Source organism: Porites lutea, chromosome 14 (genome assembly GCF_958299795.1).
Source record: "Porites lutea chromosome 14, jaPorLute2.1, whole genome shotgun sequence".
NCBI lineage: Eukaryota > Metazoa > Cnidaria > Anthozoa > Scleractinia > Poritidae > Porites > Porites lutea.
This window is the reverse complement of record NC_133214.1, coordinates 20512708-20530433: the sequence shown is the minus strand read 5'-3', so window position 1 is coordinate 20530433 and position 17726 is coordinate 20512708. Positions and strand designations below refer to the sequence as shown.

The 17726-nt window shown below is 40.5% G+C and overlaps 1 pseudogene; it reads left to right on the top strand.

Moving 5' to 3' along the window:
* Window positions 1-12635, top strand: part of LOC140923906 (endosome/lysosome-associated apoptosis and autophagy regulator family member 2-like) — a 15865-nt pseudogene extending 3230 nt beyond the window's left edge.
* Window positions 12636-17726: the final 5091 nt, after the last annotated feature.

Genomic DNA, 17726 nt, shown 5'->3' with positions numbered 1-17726 from the left:
AGCGGAGTTAAATTTTGGTCTGTTATAATCATCATCACTAGGGGCAGACACAGATCCAAACCAACTTTCACCATTTTTTAGAAAACTGTCAGATATATTTGACAAGAGGAAATGAAACTCTTGATAAGAAAATTTTTAGGAGATTTATTCCAGACCTGGTTGTGCTTGCAGTTAGTAACGTTTAAATGAAAAAAAAACCAGTCCAATCGGTCATGGTTGAAATTTAGAATCCATGGCAATATTGGAGACAGAAATAATGGCAACTTTTTGGCTATTATAAGAGACTTTGGTGTTGGATTAATATTGGCAATGTGACTTCTGATAATTAACTACGAACAGTCAACTCCCTTTATTACGAACACTGTATGGACCTTGAGTTAGTGTCCTGTCCGTATTATCGGTAGGCAAGAGTTGACTGTAATAAGTATTGATTTGCCAAATTCCACGCACCACGCAAGTGTGTCAACTATCAAAGGTTCAAAAATAAATGTAAGGATATTACATTACGTTTCTCCTTCATTAAAAAGTATTTGTTTAATTTATGTAATTAAAAAGACTGTGTATTCTTTAGGTTGGCACAGATGAACCAAACGTGAAATGCAAACCTTGTCCACCAGGTTACTTTAGTAATCAAGAAGGTGCTTCAGAATGCACTGCGTGTTCATATTTTCAGTTTCAGGCGAAAGAAGGTTTGTGCATTATTTATCACATAATAGACCTCTGTCACAATGATGTACAGAAATCCCCCCTCTCAGCTATTCTTTCAATTCACAATCATCATGAGAGGTAGATGAGACTGATTAAGACTGATCTATAATTCCTTTGAGCTCCAGAGGTCAATATTATTATTTTTACTGCTAATTCATGACAGTTGATATACATTTGTCACTATGAGTAATGCATCAAAGCAAATGAAATTTGTCTTATCTGGTATATCTGCTGCATTGTGAGTTCCTAGACCGAACATAATTTCTCAGAATTTGTGGCGACCTATCCGAATTGAAAAAGAACTGATTATTATGTTAAAATACCCTTTCTTTTGTTGCAATATTAAAAAAACTTGCATAGCTGTTGGCCATGTGAGTGAAACGCTCCATAGTTCCTTCAGTATATATAGTAGGTAATTGTCAATCAACCACTTTTACAACTGTCGCTGGTTTTTGTGGCGAGTGTGCTCAATATTTTGCCTTGTTATTAGATCTATTTTTGTTTGTTTGATTTTTTTGAAGAAAGAACTTGTATTTGATAAGAGCTCATTTTTTGAATATGTGCATGTTTTCAGGTCAGACGAAATGCGACCCTTGTCCAGCAAACACGTTTGCCATGATGGGTGCCTCAAAGTGTGTCCCTTTACCTAAATGCACAGAGGATGACATCATTAGCGCCCCTGGAAACTTGAGTACATGTTCCTGTAACAATACTGGTGTGTGTACAACCACAGTACAAGAAAAGTTTGTCACTGTTACCTTAAAAGGTGAGTCAACTTAATTGCTGTAAACTCTCTATTTAAGCCCCCCCCCCCCCCGGGAGGGGGGTCTTATTTATTTCAAGCCCATATGAGGGGGGGCTTTATTTAATTTAGAATTGATGATGGTATCAGTTGTCCATAAAGAACTAGAATAAAAAGTGGATAAGCTTAAGAACAAGAAGTTTTAGGTTATGCAGCGGAGGATGAGAATTTACAGTCGTGATTGATTTATACAGTCTTAGTAAAAAATAATTAGGGGAGGGGATGGGGGCTTAATAGAGAGGGGGGGCTCATTAACTTTCTTCCCCTAAAAAGGGGGGGGGGCTTACTAGAGGGAGAGGAGTTATTTGAGAGGGGGGCTTAATAGAGGATTTAGGGTAATACACAATTTTTTTTTTTTTTAATTGTTCATACAGATGGCAGCCTGAGAAAGCCACCACTGGTTTTGTGGTAAAGTGATGTCTGAGAAACGAGTGCACAAATTCTACACTGATGATGCGTCACTACCCAGATCTGGGTAATGCTTTTGTTTGGTTGAAGCAAATTTCCCTTGCGGCATGACCCATTAGAAGCACTACGGAGATCTGGATAGTGATGTGTCATCAGTACATATTTTCTGTGCATGTTTCTTATGCATCAATTCATTGTCAAACCAGTGATGGCATCGCAGAATGTTGGCTGTTTTCTCAGGCTGGATGTGGCATGGGCAATTGATTAGAGCACTAGACTTGTAATCTGGAGACCCCACTTTCAAGTCCTGCCCAGATTGCTAGCTGACATTGATCTCAATAGTTGCAAGTTCAAATCCTTTCTGCCCTACTTATAATAATAGCTAACTGATTTTCTAAAACAATATGATGTAAGTAACAATTCTTAGAGAAATTAAAAAATGCTTCATGCTTAGCCTCTTGCTAATAAATTATTTCCTCTATCATAGTTTAGGATAGTTATGAAGCCCGACAGACTTCTTTGTTTTATGTTTTCGTTAGCCTTTTTAGATTTGACCATGCACAACGTTCAGTAACATTCCTATCATTTTGAACTTACTGACCAACAGAAACATCGCATTAATTTATTCAGTCACAGCTTGCAAACAAGAAACAAAGGATTGTACACTGTCAGGGAGCTTGCATCGTAAACTGCAGCTTTTTTTTTTTTTTTCATCTCTGATGTTTGCTGGCTTTTATAACCAGTCTGCTCTTCTAACTATGTCTTCGTGTGTTATTTTGAAATGATTGTTAGAACTGTTTCTGGGTGTTAAAGGGGGGGGGGGGGGGGGGGCAGAATGGGACACTAGAATACCGAGGGGAGGGCCCTTGAAGCAAAAAATGGGAACCCAACCAATAACCATGCTATATTGTGCTGACTGGATTTTTTAACCTGGTCATGGAGAAGCTTGGGTTTCTCGACCATGGAGGAAAAAATTAATACTGATTTAACGGAAACCGCAACATACTGCATGCCATTTCCAGAGTACAGGGAAGGGATAAATTACCCTTTGACCACTCCCTAATTAATATTATAAGCAGTCTGCCATTTTTTCTGTATAAATGACTGCCAGGAAGAGTGATGGTGCCATTACCACATTTGTCACCTCCTATGTGAATTGGGCAGGATCCTTAATCTGTTAGCCTGCGAGCAAGCTCTCTGGGGGGGCTTTGGTGGTGGGGCAAGAAAGGAGAGCATCCCACCACCAGAACACCTCAGAGAGCTAGCTTGCTCGCACTGACGCTATCTATCCGTACAGTATGTGGTCCTTGGTCCGCGCAAGTCCGCGATGCCCTTTGTCCGCACCTTTTCCGAAAACGATAAAATATTTCGTCGAGAAAAAAAATACGTTGAATAATGAAAGATATCGTGATTTACTGATTAGCATTCTTTCATATGACGAAGTTTCGGCTTTCTTGCTGCGGGTGAAGGCGCGAAATTAAAGGTTGTTGACAGGTAGGTTAATTTGTCTTTCTTGAAGTTTGGATTTTTGGGACACCGTAAATTACATGAACATGTTTACTTAGCCTGCGAATAAATAAAACGCAACGGGAAGACGTGCCTTTTTGCAGAACAGGTTTTCAGATCAACTTTTTTCTGCTGTTTGAAGCATATTGCTGTAGACTCTGAATTTTTTGTTTTATCGACTCTTGAAAAATATCACCGAATTTCGCTTGGCGGTCCTTGGTCCGCGACCTATGACCTGGTTGAATAAAACTTCGCAAAATAAAAAGCGAAGTCCTTTGTTTTCGAAGAATGTTTTGAAAATCGTCCCTATACATGTCCACAAGTTCTCTTTTTTAATACCTCGAATACATACAGAGTTTTTGGTAAATATTTTCGACCGCGCTGAAAGCCGCTCGCGACGCTCGTGTGGGAGACTCGAGAGACTGTTGTCTGAAGTCTTTGAAAGAAGAGCAGATTATTTAATACTCACAACATCTTCCGAAAAAAAACTTTAGCTTAATTGCATCAAGAAAAGAAAAAAAATACATGAAATTTGTGAAAATGACGTTTTCCTGTGGAAACTATAACATTTTTACGTTTTTTTCGTGCTGCTTACATGAGACGCGGACCAAGGACCACATTCGCGGACCAAGGACCATCGAAAACGGTCGCCTTTTTTCGAACTCCAAGCAAAATATTTAAGTCTGGAACTTGAAACTTCAGGATTATCGAGAAGAACATAAAAGCTATCTTCAGGGAGTATTTCAGCTCGTTACGTGAAGATTCGGATAAGATATTCAAGTTAATGACTTTTAGACGCAGACCAAGGACCACATACTGTATATGGACGCAGTGTATTTTAGAGTCTTTATTAACAAAATCTCTTGAATTATTAAATAGATGGAAAAGCACCAAAGATTCTTTGCAACCGACAAAATACTACGATAACTCCTTCATCGAAGACAGTGCAGTGTCGTTGTCAACCTGGATTTGAGATTTTTCGAGGCAAGGATGGACAAATTCAGTGCAAAGCCTGTTCAAAGGGGAGGTTTTCTACTGGTGTGAAATGTGCTACATGCAAAGCTGGTCATGTAGCCTTGCCAGGCAAGCACTATTTTTTGTGGAGGAATGACACATTACCAGAAGGCTTCTCTGCTTCTTGTTCCGGTGACTGTACTATTGAGGTTTGTCAAATATTGAGAAGTTCTTTAAAAACTCTGACGATTGTTTTCAATTCAAGATGGCGAGAAACACAGCTAGGTGCTCTCTTAACCCTTTAAGCCTCAATTGTGACCAACATCAATTTTCTCCTAACAATATCCATATGTTGCCAAGAGAAATAGTTATGAGAGTTAATAAAATGATCACTAAAGAGCAAATGCTTTGATCTGTTATCAAACTCTCTCTCTTTTAATTCTTCAAGGAAATGTATGGAGATCAGTATCGAGAATTTATATTTAGATATTGGGGCTTAAAGGGTTAATGGACTACAAGTAGTTCCTTAGGGATAGTAGAGCGAGCAGATGCACGAACGCGCGTGAAAATCGCCACCCTCGAAGAAGGTCCTCCCTCCACGTGTCATCCTCGCGACTGGCCATTTCTCACGCATTCTCCTATTTTGCTCGAACTACTATTCCTCAGAAGAATAAGGAAGAACTTGACTGTTATAGGTAACTGTTATGTCTCCTGAGCGTTCTTACTAGGGACCTTACAAAACTACGACGGCGACGGCATCGGAACCTTAGAAAAGCAAAACAACAACTTTGCGCGTGCATCACGCTTTTTTGTCAATTTCTTTGCCTGCACAACTAAAAATGGTCAAATTTTAAGTTTACTTGAGAAGGGGAACGGCAAGGCGATAAATTCTACCATCTCTGTCTGAACTCGTGCGCGGTCCCATGCCTTCACTTCCAACCTAAATTCCCTTCTTTTAAGTAATAGGGCGACTTGGGATAATCGCGAAATAGTTTCAAAGAATGCGAAGTCTATTTTTCCGCGGCGTTTTAGTGGTCGTCGCCGTTGTCGGGTCGTAAGGTCCCTACTGAAAGTTCTAAACAACAAAGATAAGTTTTGAAAAACTGTTGAGTAGACTTGTTTTTAAAAGACCCAAGTGCACTTGATCTGGTGACAGGCTCATAATGGCTAAATTTGGCTGAATTCCGCGACTCAGCCTCTTTAGGTAACAGGAGACAGAACAGTCTCTCCGGTTTACAGTCAAGTCGAATAAAATTTTATCATGTTGAGCAACATCCTAACATCTTAATCGCCCTTGTTTCGTTTCATCAAATCTTCAAGAACAAGATGTATTACTCATTTGCTTGTTTCATTTCATCAAGGCTGAAAAAAAAATGAGATATGATACACATTCATCCCGCTTATTTCGTCTGACCATAGCATCATTGCTTGAAGAACGAGATTTGATTACACAATTGGCCTGCTTGTTTTGTCTCATTATCTTACGGAACGAGATATATTACGTACACTCCTTACAAAACTTTCGGGCTACTTTACTAAAAATTTCTAGCAATTTAACTTCGAGGTGACTTTCGGGCGATTTGACCGGTTACCGTCTAGGTTCCTATGTAAGGTTATCCATGGCAGTCTTGGATGCTGGATTCCAGATGCCTTGTCAGTGGAAAATTGGACTTTAGATTCCATGTCAATGGAACCTGGATTCCGAATTCCAATCATCAGCGGGATTCTGGATTCCTTGAGCTGGATTCCGGATTCCAAAGCCCAGGATTCCAGATTTCACAATCAAATACTTTCCAGATAAATTCCGGAATCTGGATTACCTTACGTAGCTGTTCCTTGAAAAACAGAATGAATAATCTGAAATACCTTTTTTCTAGACTGGTTGGATTCCAGCTGGGGATCACATTCGCACAGAACGTGTTGTGGGTAATGTGCACTCTGAATTAAGGTCTCCTGAAGTAGAGGTGGATTCAGATTTAGCAAAGCTCGTCTTCAGCTGCTCAGTCATGTGCAATTTGACCGGAGTGCCATCTAAACCCGTGAAAGGCGAGACTTTGGCTAAAATAGAGAACTGCAATCTCATACTTCAAGTGTGAAAGAATGGTTCTCTGAAGGATCAAGTAAACTGTACTCGTCCTAAAGGGAAGTTTATTTATCAACATGAGAAGCGACGAGATGGTAATTATGTCACGCATGTTTATCCACTGGAGAAGGGAAGATATCAGTTCAGGTAACAGTAGAGACCTTTCCAGAGGAGTTCACGCTCATAGTTGCATCATGGGTAATCAGGGCAAGATGACGGGAAATTCAAAGATTTGTATTGGAATTCAAAGCCAGCTAATCCTTCCTAAATTCATATATTTGATGCTTTCTCTTTGAAAAGAGTAGCTTACGAGTTCAAAGAAACAATACACTAAATCTGGAGTGCAAAGAATACTATCGACTTTTCAAAGAGAAAGCAACAATTGTATGAATTCAGGAAGAATTAGCTGGCTATGAATTCCAATACAAATCTTTGCATTTCCCGCCATCTTGCCCTGATTACCCATGATGCAGCTATGAGCGTGAACTCCTCTATTCTAAGACGAGGACATTTCGAGAACGAGATTTTCTCAATACTAAGTAGTACGCACGCGTGAACCAGCGTTCATTTTGGCGGCAAATTGTGATACCCATACTCACTCTACTACGAGTTTTGCCGTAGTGGCGGAAACATGTTATCAAATGTTGGAAGTTGGATCAATATTTGCGATCGGGAGAATGCTAATAACTTTTCTGGCGAAAAAAGTATATAATTTTTGGATTTTAATACTACTGAAACCGAAATGTTTAAGTTTAATAGCCTTTCTTTTGGTTACAGATGGACGTTCTACCAGCTAGACGATACTTTCTCTTCAGCATTTGAAGCGAAGGTATCCAACATAAGCATCCTTGGTGCAAAGTCTGGCGCGGCTCGCAACTGTACAGCATGCCCACCTGGATATCATAGCACAGCGGACAACACTGACTGTAAAATTTGTCCAAATGGAACTAGCAGTTTAGCAGGTTCTCATAAATGCACTCCATGTCAAGGACAGACTTTTGCCGCACAGGTATACAGCTTCTCGTTTGCTACAAGAGTCAGTGAGGGTTCAGTCACACACTTTGTCGTTTTGTGGTTATAGCTTCTAAACAGTGAACACTTTGTTATGAGTTGTGAGTAAGCCGGTCAGTCATTCAGTTAATCAGTTAATCAGTTAATCAGTCAGTCACTTTATCAGCCAACAGTCAGTGAGTCATACATGATTTTCATATATTCATAACTTCGTCAGTGAGTTAGTTAGTAAGTCTGTCAGGAAGGGAGACAGTCAGTTAGTCATTTAATTAGCCAACCAAGCAGTCAGTCAGTTAGACAGTCAGTCAGCTAGCCAGTCAGTCATTCAGGTTATCGGTCCCTCAGTCAGGCAGTCTGGTATGATGGTCAGGTAGTCAGTCAGTCAGCTAGCCAGCCAGCCAGCCAGTCATTCCTGGCCATATGAATGCTGGACAGTAATCAAATGAAAACGTGACCGACCCCCCCCCCCCCCCCCCCCTTAACGCATCTGTCATACACCATGTAGTAACCTCATTTTGAAATTATTCTCGGAGATCGATTTACGTTGAGTTATTTCGTGTGTCTTGATGCCTGAGCTGAAGTGTTTTGTTTGTTTGTTTAGAATGGTAGTGAAGAATGCCTTCCTTGTGGAAGCAATACAAAAGTTCTACCAAACAAAGATGGCTGTGGCACAAATGGATGTACATTCAGTCCCGCACCTGGTGTAGATTATGACCTCTCTGCGCTTTCCCGTCCCGGCGGATCAATGATTAAAGCCAATTTACCAGGACTACACCCATGGGGTCGAAGGTAAATTCCTTTCCTTCCCTCATCCTCTCACCCAGAGTATTTAAGGGTTGTATTTGTTACGACCAAGAGGGGGTCGGAAAAGTTGTGGAGGAAAGTGTCTGCAGTCATTACTGCTGTTTGTGATTGCCTCAAAGCCCTCAACTGATTCTTCACAACCAACCGGCGTTGACCAACTTTTGGAAGATGAGAGCAATCGATGGTATATTGGAATGGAAACGAGGTTGATCGATGGATACATTTTCCTGGAAACGAGGCTGAAGGGGAATAGACCATTGATCAAGCTCGTTTCAAGGTGCGGCCGCCTAGCCGTTTATTCACGAGTGGACTAAGGAAATTGCGTTCACGGCTATCCAAAGACGAAATAGCTAAATTTCGAACCAGAGATTTCGGAAAAAAAGGTCTGAACGAAAGAAATGCAAGAGTACGCAAAACATATTGTTCGATGGATGTTATTAATTATTTTTTGAGGAGTATCTGCAAAAAAAAAATGTTTGTATCTTGAAACCGTACCGAGGAATAGGCAAAACCTTAGAAGAAAGTCTTCGAGGATATAAGCTAAGATCTTAGAAATCTTTTGAATGAATAATAAAACAATTATTAAATTCGGCATTCATATGATGTGAGGAATCATGTTATCCACCTCAGGGTAACAACCGGTTTCACTACTTGTCGAATTCTCTACGTCTTAGTTCGCAACAAATTCGCTACATATTACTTTCTATAAACCACTGAAAATATTCCTTAGTCGCTTTAGAAAAAAAATCTTTTAATGTATTTCTTGCAGTTTCGGGCTTTGCCAATAGGCAGCGAGACGAATATGTACGTGGGCCTAAGCACACCCAAAGGACGAGATTCAAACGAACTCGAACGTAGCGAAGTTGTCAAGTAGCGAAACCGTTGTAAAGCCACCTCGGCTTTCCGCCTTGGTGGAGAACAGTCTCCTGGATCTTCATAACAGACCTTCCCTCTGTTTATTCAACTTTTGACATGCACCAGTTAAGGAAAATCCGTCGATACCACTGGAAAGATTGCCTTGAAATTAATAATATTGCCAATTTCAAAGTGATACGTCTAAAGCGTGCGAAGATATAATAGCTCCGCTAGGTTGTGAAAATTTACAGATGTTTGTATGGTGGGAGGCAAGTTTGTGCCCCCAGCCCTCTCCCCCGCCCCCCACCACACCATACAGACGTCGGTAAAATTTGGATCATTATACCCTAACCCTAACCCTAACCCTAACCCTGGGAAAACTGCCCACCTACCCCTCCCCTAAGCCACATTAACACTTACTTCTCACTTAGGGCAAAATGTTGGCATAGGGGATGGGTAGGTGGGCAGTTTCCCAGAAACGTATAATCATCCAAATTTTACAAAAATCCAATTTTTTTTTTTACAAATTTCGCGAGTTTCGGGAGCTATTTCTTCATTAGTTTTCACTAAATCACTTTCAAACTTGGCAATTTTACTAATATTAGGGTGCTCTTTTCAGAGGTGTCGACGGATTTTCCTTAACTTGTCCACGTCAAAACTTGAAAACTATTGCTAATTATCATCGTTTTCTTGTTATTGCTTTCTTTCTTTAGGAGGTTGAGCTATGGCTATATATATTTTTACAGTTCAGAATATTATTTCAACCTTTGCACCGTTGATCATGACAATAGCTCGTGCACATCTCGTGACTGGATCAGCGGTAAAAGAGTTCCCCTTCGCGTGATGGCTTGCAGGTCTTGGTACTATGACGTAAGCATTGGGTCCGTGATTGGCTACAAACGAAAACAGGATATCCGCTCTGGCTTGATTGTGGAGTTGCTTCACGGTGACAAATGTCTCTATGGAGGTGAGTGCAGCCAACGAGTTGTTAACAAGTTGTAAGAAACAGTAACAGATTGAAAATTGAACACAATAGAGGAGAGAAGTCGTTACGTCATGGTGCTATGGCAGCAAAATTTCTGGATCTCAACAAACAGAAAATTTGAATTCGCATTGTTTTAAACTTCATCGCTCCTTGTCAATTTCTTTCGATTTGTCAAATGTTGGCGAAATTTTCTCGGGTTGAATCCGAAAAGACTGAATCTAAGTTTAGAAATAGAAAAAGAAAATTGTTGTCTCGTGTTCACGTACTCCATCAAGCGGGGGCCGTGAAATTAGGATGTTCCATGTCGCAGTCGTGCAACGACGGCTTAGAAATGTACAAAAAAAAACGTGGTACCCGTGCAACTACTGTAAACATACCGTTAAATTCCGAAAATAAGCCCCTCCATGTATAAGTCCCTCCAAATATAAGCCCCCCGGGGGCTTGTATTTGGAAAAATGCCCTCAAATACAAAGTAAAACAAAGCAGCTATACGGCTAGCCTAATCGATTTTGAAACGCAAATTTCCCTCCGTAGATAAACCCCTCCGAATATAAGCCCCTCAAAAGGGGCCTTTGAAAAATATAAGCCCTTGGGCTTATTTTCGGAATTTTACGGTATTGCTTTTTTGCCGTTCTCGTTGCCGTCGCTGTCGTCCTTGCTTAAGCTCCCTATTGTGATCCAGAAATTTTGCTACCATGGTAACGTGATTTCCCCCTCGCCTCTTTACAACAAAAGCTAGCTACAAGTGCATTCGTCCTCCATTACAATCCTATAATGCAGTTCGAAACAACACCGACTTTGTCCCAGGCTATGTGCAGACGACACTCTCCGAATTTTTGATCGGTTGAAAATTCGTGCGTTTAGTTGTTGCTTTCACACGGAACCACAATAACCGCATGAAAATGTAGACGCTAAGCTGTTCAATAGAGAGCTTTAGATTGAGGACGAGTACCAGTGCGAGATTTAACTTAAAGTTTTTGCGTGTGTTCTAAAAAAAACACCTCGGAAAGCTTCATTTTCCTTTTTCTCACCAAAACAGTTAGTATGGTTATTATACTGAAGGAGGTTAAGCCGTCTCCCGATAGAAAAATGATAAAACTTCTTACATTTGATAACTTGTTCCCGCCACTACACCTAAACTCGTAATAGAATAACGACTACCACATTTTCCCGCCAAAATGACGCTGGTTCACGGGCGCGCACTACTCAGTATTGAGAAAATCTCGTACTCGTAGTTGTCCTCGTCTCAGAATCTAAAGCTCTCTAATGTTTCGTGTGAACAGAACGAAAATCTTGAACGGTGCAATGTGAACCAAGTGGGCGGTCGAAATTTCGTCTGGTGCCCTGTGCACGTAGCTTCAGTCGTAACACTTGTAAAAGGCGCGGAAGGAGAGTGGACACTTCGACACGTGCTGTTGTCAAGGTGACCAGCGCGACCAGTAATACCTACGAGGATCTAACTAACGTGCTCTCACAAAGAATAGGAAACTTACGCAACGGCGACGGCGACGGCGACGGCGACGGCGACGGCAACGAAAAGGGCAAAAGCAATATATTTAGGTTGGTAAAAGAACAACTTTACATGTGCATCACGTTTTTTTGCCATTACACATGTCTTTATCGATATCGCACAATTCCATATTTCACGTTTTATTGAGCTTGGATACAGCCCGTTGGAATTCAAGTTTTACGTGGCGTTTCCGGTGCCGTCGGTCGCCGTCGTAGTTGCTTGAGCTGCACTATACCTTGATTGAAGCTTCCTCCCCTATCACCTCACCCGAACGGAACTGAAGACGGACCTTAAGCGACACGTGTGCCAAAAATATTTATCATAGGACTTGAGCTATGATGTGTTTTTTTATTCTGTCTGAAGGAAACGATGGCCGATACAAAACAACTATTGACCTCAGATGTGACGTTACAGCTGGAGTGGGTCAGCCCGGAAGAGAGAGCAACTTCTCTTCAGTTCAACTGGGCTGTGACGTTCAATTTGTTTGGAAGTCCTTGTACGCATGCCCGAAATGCCGAGAACAAGACATTACGCGGATTAAGGGAGAATGCATAAACGGAACCCGAAACGTCACGGTACTGCGTTCTATCCCATGCTGGGCACCTGATGAATACCCTGGCGCTAATGTCACGACAGAAGAGTGTGTCACGCCAACTAAATTTGTCACGGTTACAGTCACGGCTACTGTTCTGGCTTTTAGAGAAAAGGTATCAAGCAAAGTAAACAAGATTTTGATTGGCGTGGGAGTAGTGGTGATTGTACTTTTATTGGGCGTGGCTTTGTTCTTTGTCTACAAGCATCGCACGATCAAGTATCGGTACTTGAATTGGATGTCACGTAATAAACCCATGAGTCGCCTTGAACAAGAAGATGACGAAGATCACTTTATCGAGGATGACGAACTCGCTTACCCCTCAAATGATAAAGATGAGCCATTCCGAACCTGAACGAGACCCTGGTATACCACTCTAGTTCAAGTTTTCAATAGAAGTTAGAATAAATTGAAGAGGGCAAAAATTAATACCGGTTAGGGACTGGTCAAAAAGTATAGGGGGGGGGGGGGTGGGCCGGAGCAGAGAGGGGGTGGGTCATGAGGTTTTGAGCCTTGTGCAAGAGGTGGGTCGTGCAATTTGCAGCTACCCTTAGGGGGTGGGTCACCCTATTTTATTACATAGATAAGCACTAAACGAGACAGTTGACCACACTTGTTATATAAAACACAGCCAGCTGGAATTATTGCTAAAATACTCACAAACCTGTTGTGCTAGAAAATGCAACGGGTGACAGACCGCACATCCCGTGAACCCTTTGTTAACCTTTTTTTTGTTTGGCTCTAACGAGCATTTCCTTTAATGATTTTCCTTTTTTGTAAGGAAATGATTGGTGGTTCTTTAAAAATTTATTAAAGTTATGGTTGGCTTTGTATAAGATTCCATTTTTATTATTCAAGCTTCCTTTATAGTAGACACTGAGGGTTGGTATTGTGTCACAAATGGCAATAAATCTTTTTCCTCCTTGTAGGTTTTGTTTTAGGAGTTTAGACTCGTTTTTGTGAATTTTATTTCTGATAGTAGGTCTTCTATCAAAGTTTGTGGGTAGCCTCCGTCCATCAAGCGTTTTTTGAATTATTTTCCTCAAAGGTTGTTTCTGAGGAGTTTTTTCGTAGGATTCTCAAGGCTTCTCCTTTGACAAATCCTTTTTTAACACTTGGAGGGTGACATGAGGTGAAATGTGTGTGCAAGGTTTCCGTTTGTTTAAAATGTGTCTTTGCATTAAGGATAGATTTTTCTTGAATCTTGTGCTTTTGTATACAACCGTGTCTAAAAACGCTGCATCTCAGTGTCAAATGTTTCGGCCATGAATTTAATAGTTGGGTGATGTAAGTTTGCTTGTTCAATGAAGGCTTCGATGTCTGGTTTACTCATGTCCCATAGGGAAAAGACATCGTGTATGTAGCATTTCCAAACTGTTGTTCTTAAGACAGTTTTGCTTAGAGTTGTTGTTTCAATATATGTCATGAAAATATTGGCAAAGGAATCAAAACTGCTGTCTTTGTGCCCATTACAGTTCCATGGTTTTGTAGGTAGTGCTTTCCATTGAAGTGGAAGAAATTTTCTTTGAGGATTAATCTAAGAATTTCCGGCAAGTAATGTGTAGGAATGGGTTGTCTTTGTAGAAATTTTCATATGCGTTGTGACAGACAATTTCAATATACCCTCGTTTAGCTGTATATTTGTGTCAAGACTCATAACGTCCATCGAAACAAGAAATGTTCGTTTTTTCACATTTGTCTTTTCAGTGAAAGGTATGATTCTGTGATTTTGATATTGGTTGTAGCAGTGTATCAACAAATTTTGTCAAGTACAGAACAAGGTTAGGCCATCCTCTTTTTTTCTCCGTTTACCGTCGTCTGACCGACCCAAATTTTAGGCATTTTTTAAAAAAAAGTAACGACATAGTTACACCATTTTTCACTTGAAATAATTCTTTTTATCTGAAAAATGAGCATAGTAACAGCACAGAGAAAAACAAGATCAAAAACGTGAACACAGTATATTTTACATTTTGTTAATCCAAATATGTGAATGTTAACTTTTAACGTCGTCCAGGGGTACCAGGGCCCACTATTCCGAGACTTCTTGTGATTTTTTTAAAGTTTTTTTTTTTCAATCCGACCGACCGACCCAATATCAGGAAACGCATTCGACGGTAAACGAAGAGAAAAAAGGGGATGGCCTTAGAGGAAACCAAACATCCATGTTTTAACTAGGGGGTGGGTCATGCAATTTCCAACCTTGCTTTAGGGGTGGGTCAGTCATTTTTGTGCCGAAGGGAGGGGGTGGGTCATGTGTTTTTTATCAACCACATTTCCAAATGCTCCGGCCCACCCCCCCCCCCCCCTATACTTTTTGACCAGTCCCTTAGCGTTCTTCAAATTTGTTTTCCTACTTCTCATGTTTTTACAGCGACTTGTGCCCAGAAAGCTTTCGATTCCCAATACCAACAAACAATATACAGCTACTAAATTTTTGTCTTTATAAATTTGTGTTCGAATTTTCAAATACGGCGAGAAAAGTTAGGTTGTTTCGTGTTTCTCTTGTCCTGTAAAGGGTGCCAGTAGAACGCGGGGCGGAGTTGGGGCTGGGGTGGGGGTCTATCCTTTTTTAAAGAATGCTGTGAGGGTTGACCGTAACCCTAACCCTAGAGCTAAACGTAACCCTGAAAAAAGATAGACCCCCACTCCGACCCCGACCCCGCGTTTTACTGACAACCTCTCGTAAAATTGATTTTACGATATGTAAGCTATGATTTGAGAGTTTACTGAGTTGCATAGTTGAAATTTCCCATATTTCTTTTTTTTAGTTTTTATTTTTTGGCTAAACGGACAGAGCCAAGTGTCTGCATTTCATAGGTGTCTATATCAAAGAGCTAGAGACGGTAAAGAACTTTATTTTTAAAGTATGTTTAATTTTTTTAGTGCTGTATAATTAAGCAATTTTGAAAAATTTTTTCACTATTTAAATTAGGTTTTAGTTTCAATTGCTTTTTACTGATTTGCTGTAAATAAAAACAGTTTTGTAACAATCCCGAATTTCCGTTCTTTCAGTCTTTATAGCGATTATTCCTACCCACTTACTTTGTCAATTGTAGGCGAACCCTCCCGAAGTTGAATTTTCAAGGGACCAAATTCAAGCTCAGAAAGAGAAATAAATCGTCGTTGCTTGTCTTCGTCCTCCATAAAACGCGAAATTAGGCATTTTTACGTCGTAGTCGTGCAAAAACGGGAAAGAAATGTACAAAAAAGTGTGATGCACGTGCGAAGTTGTTGTTTTGCTAATTTAACCAATTGCTTTTTTGACGTTCTCGTTGTCGTCCTCGTCGTTGCATCTTAAGTAGACGTTTGTCGGGGGTGCGTGCGTTGCACGTCAGTAAGGTGTTTTGTTCCCTAGTGTGACTGATGGGCAGCGTGGAAGATATTTGAAGGAAAGGATGAATAAAAGCTTGCGATAGTGTGTTGGGCGCGGGAGGAACCTTCATTTCCTTCTTTCTTCTCGCGCGTCTTTTTTTTTTACTCGCGCACCTTGAACTGCCCACCGACCCCTCCCCTAAGCCAACATTTTTCCTTAAGTAAGAACTAAGTGTTAATGTTGGTTTAGCGGAGGGGTAGGTGCGCAGTTTCACAGAAACGTAAAATGATCCGCCTTTTCATTCATAAATCAAGCGATTGCCACACATGCCAGTGAGGTTCACCGAGTGCCTGGGGGTGGAGTGCGGGAACAATTTTAGCCATGAATGAACGTCCCAATTAATTGCTCTTGGATCTACGAGGATGCAACTGATTTAATGCCTACAGTGCAGGATGTAGGTGTAATAATTCGAAGCGTGGACCAACAGGCGATTAGGCTTTGATTGGGCTGGATTGTGCTAGCATAATGTTTGGCATAAATCGTCAACAGTAGCATAAGTTTCACCCATTTTCCCAAAAAAAAAGCAGTGCTGCATAATTTGCACTTGTTACGTAGTTACAGTGAGTAAAAAGAAAAAGCGTAATTTCTGTATAAGCATAATTTACATAAACTAGCATAATTATTGGCATAATTTTAGAAATATACGAGAACTGCTAGTAGTAGCATATTATGCTCCTTTCGCGAGGACAATTTATCAGAGCCAGCATGGGCCGGCGATATTCGGCTTATCCATAGTTTTCGCTGATCACAAGTTTTGCAATTTGGAGGTCAAGGCTATAATAGGAGGTGAAGAAAGGCAAGAAAAATAACTTACGACTCATTGTCACTACTCAGTTCTCTCTTTTGTTTCTTGTTTGAAATGAAAAAAGAAAAAAAATCGGGAAAGGGAAGACAAGAGTATGCGTATGGCGCTATGGCCCATGGAAAGAAAACACCCTAACCCTACCCTACACAGTTTATTATTGTCCTTTGTTTGGAATCCCGTCATGCTAGGGGGAACATACCACGTACAAATTAAATAGGCTATTAATTCCGAATTCCCTCGAGCTTCTGTTTCAAAGCGACTATTGATATTTAGTAAAATCCAACAAGTGGTCTATTATCAATGCTGCGTTCTGATTGGTTGAGCTACTACTAGGCTTTATGCTATAGCCCACTAGTAGCGAAAAACGCCGGATTTATGGCGGCAAAAAAGGATTAAAGTCTTGCTTTAAGTTGTTTTGTCTCGATATTTTGACCAACTAGTTGGATTTCACTAAAACAATTATTCCCCTTGCCTTCATGGCCTCTGAGTCAATAGCCCATTCGGCCTTCGGTGGAGAGAAAACAATAAAAATGTGGAGGAGGAGGAGGGAAAACAATAACGACCCAACATCGACCCTACATCGACCCCACATCGACCCCACATTGACCCTACATCGACCCCACATGGACCCCACATCGACCCTATCAAAACAATAAAAAAGGGGGGGTGGAGGAGGGAAAACAATAGAAGTGAGGAAGAGGAGGAGGAGGAGGAGGAAGAGGAGGGAATAATAACATTGAGGAGGGAAAATAATGAAATTGAGGGAAAGTATTAAAATTGTGGTGGAGGGGAATAAAAAACATTGAGGAAGGAAAATAATAAAAAATTGTGGAGGAGGGAGTAAAAACATTGAACAGGGAAAATAATAATATTGTAGAGAAGGGAAACAGAAAAAAATTGAGGAGGGAAATAAAATTGAAAAGGGAGGGGTAGGTAAAACATTGTGCGCAGTGTAAAAAAAAGGATGGTTTGCTTTCTTTGACTATTTTAATAAATTTCTTTCAAATCGCTGTGTATTTGACACTTTTTGTTTTAAACGGCATCTCGTGTCTGATTTTATTGCTAGAAATTATTAGTCGCGTGTTTAATCAATTGATCCTTGTTAAGTTATTTGTTTTATAATAATACGTCAAGATGCTCCCTTGAGGTTTTTCCTGTAGAGCTAATTTGTATTCAACTTTGGGCTCGTGAACTCGCATAATTACCTAACTAACGGCGCGTGAAACGTTGAGACTTCAATAGTTTTTCGTTTCCTCGAGATAGAACGGAGAAAACAGTTCTGTAATAGTCAGACAAAATTAAAATAGAGAGTTTTCAGCTCCCCTTT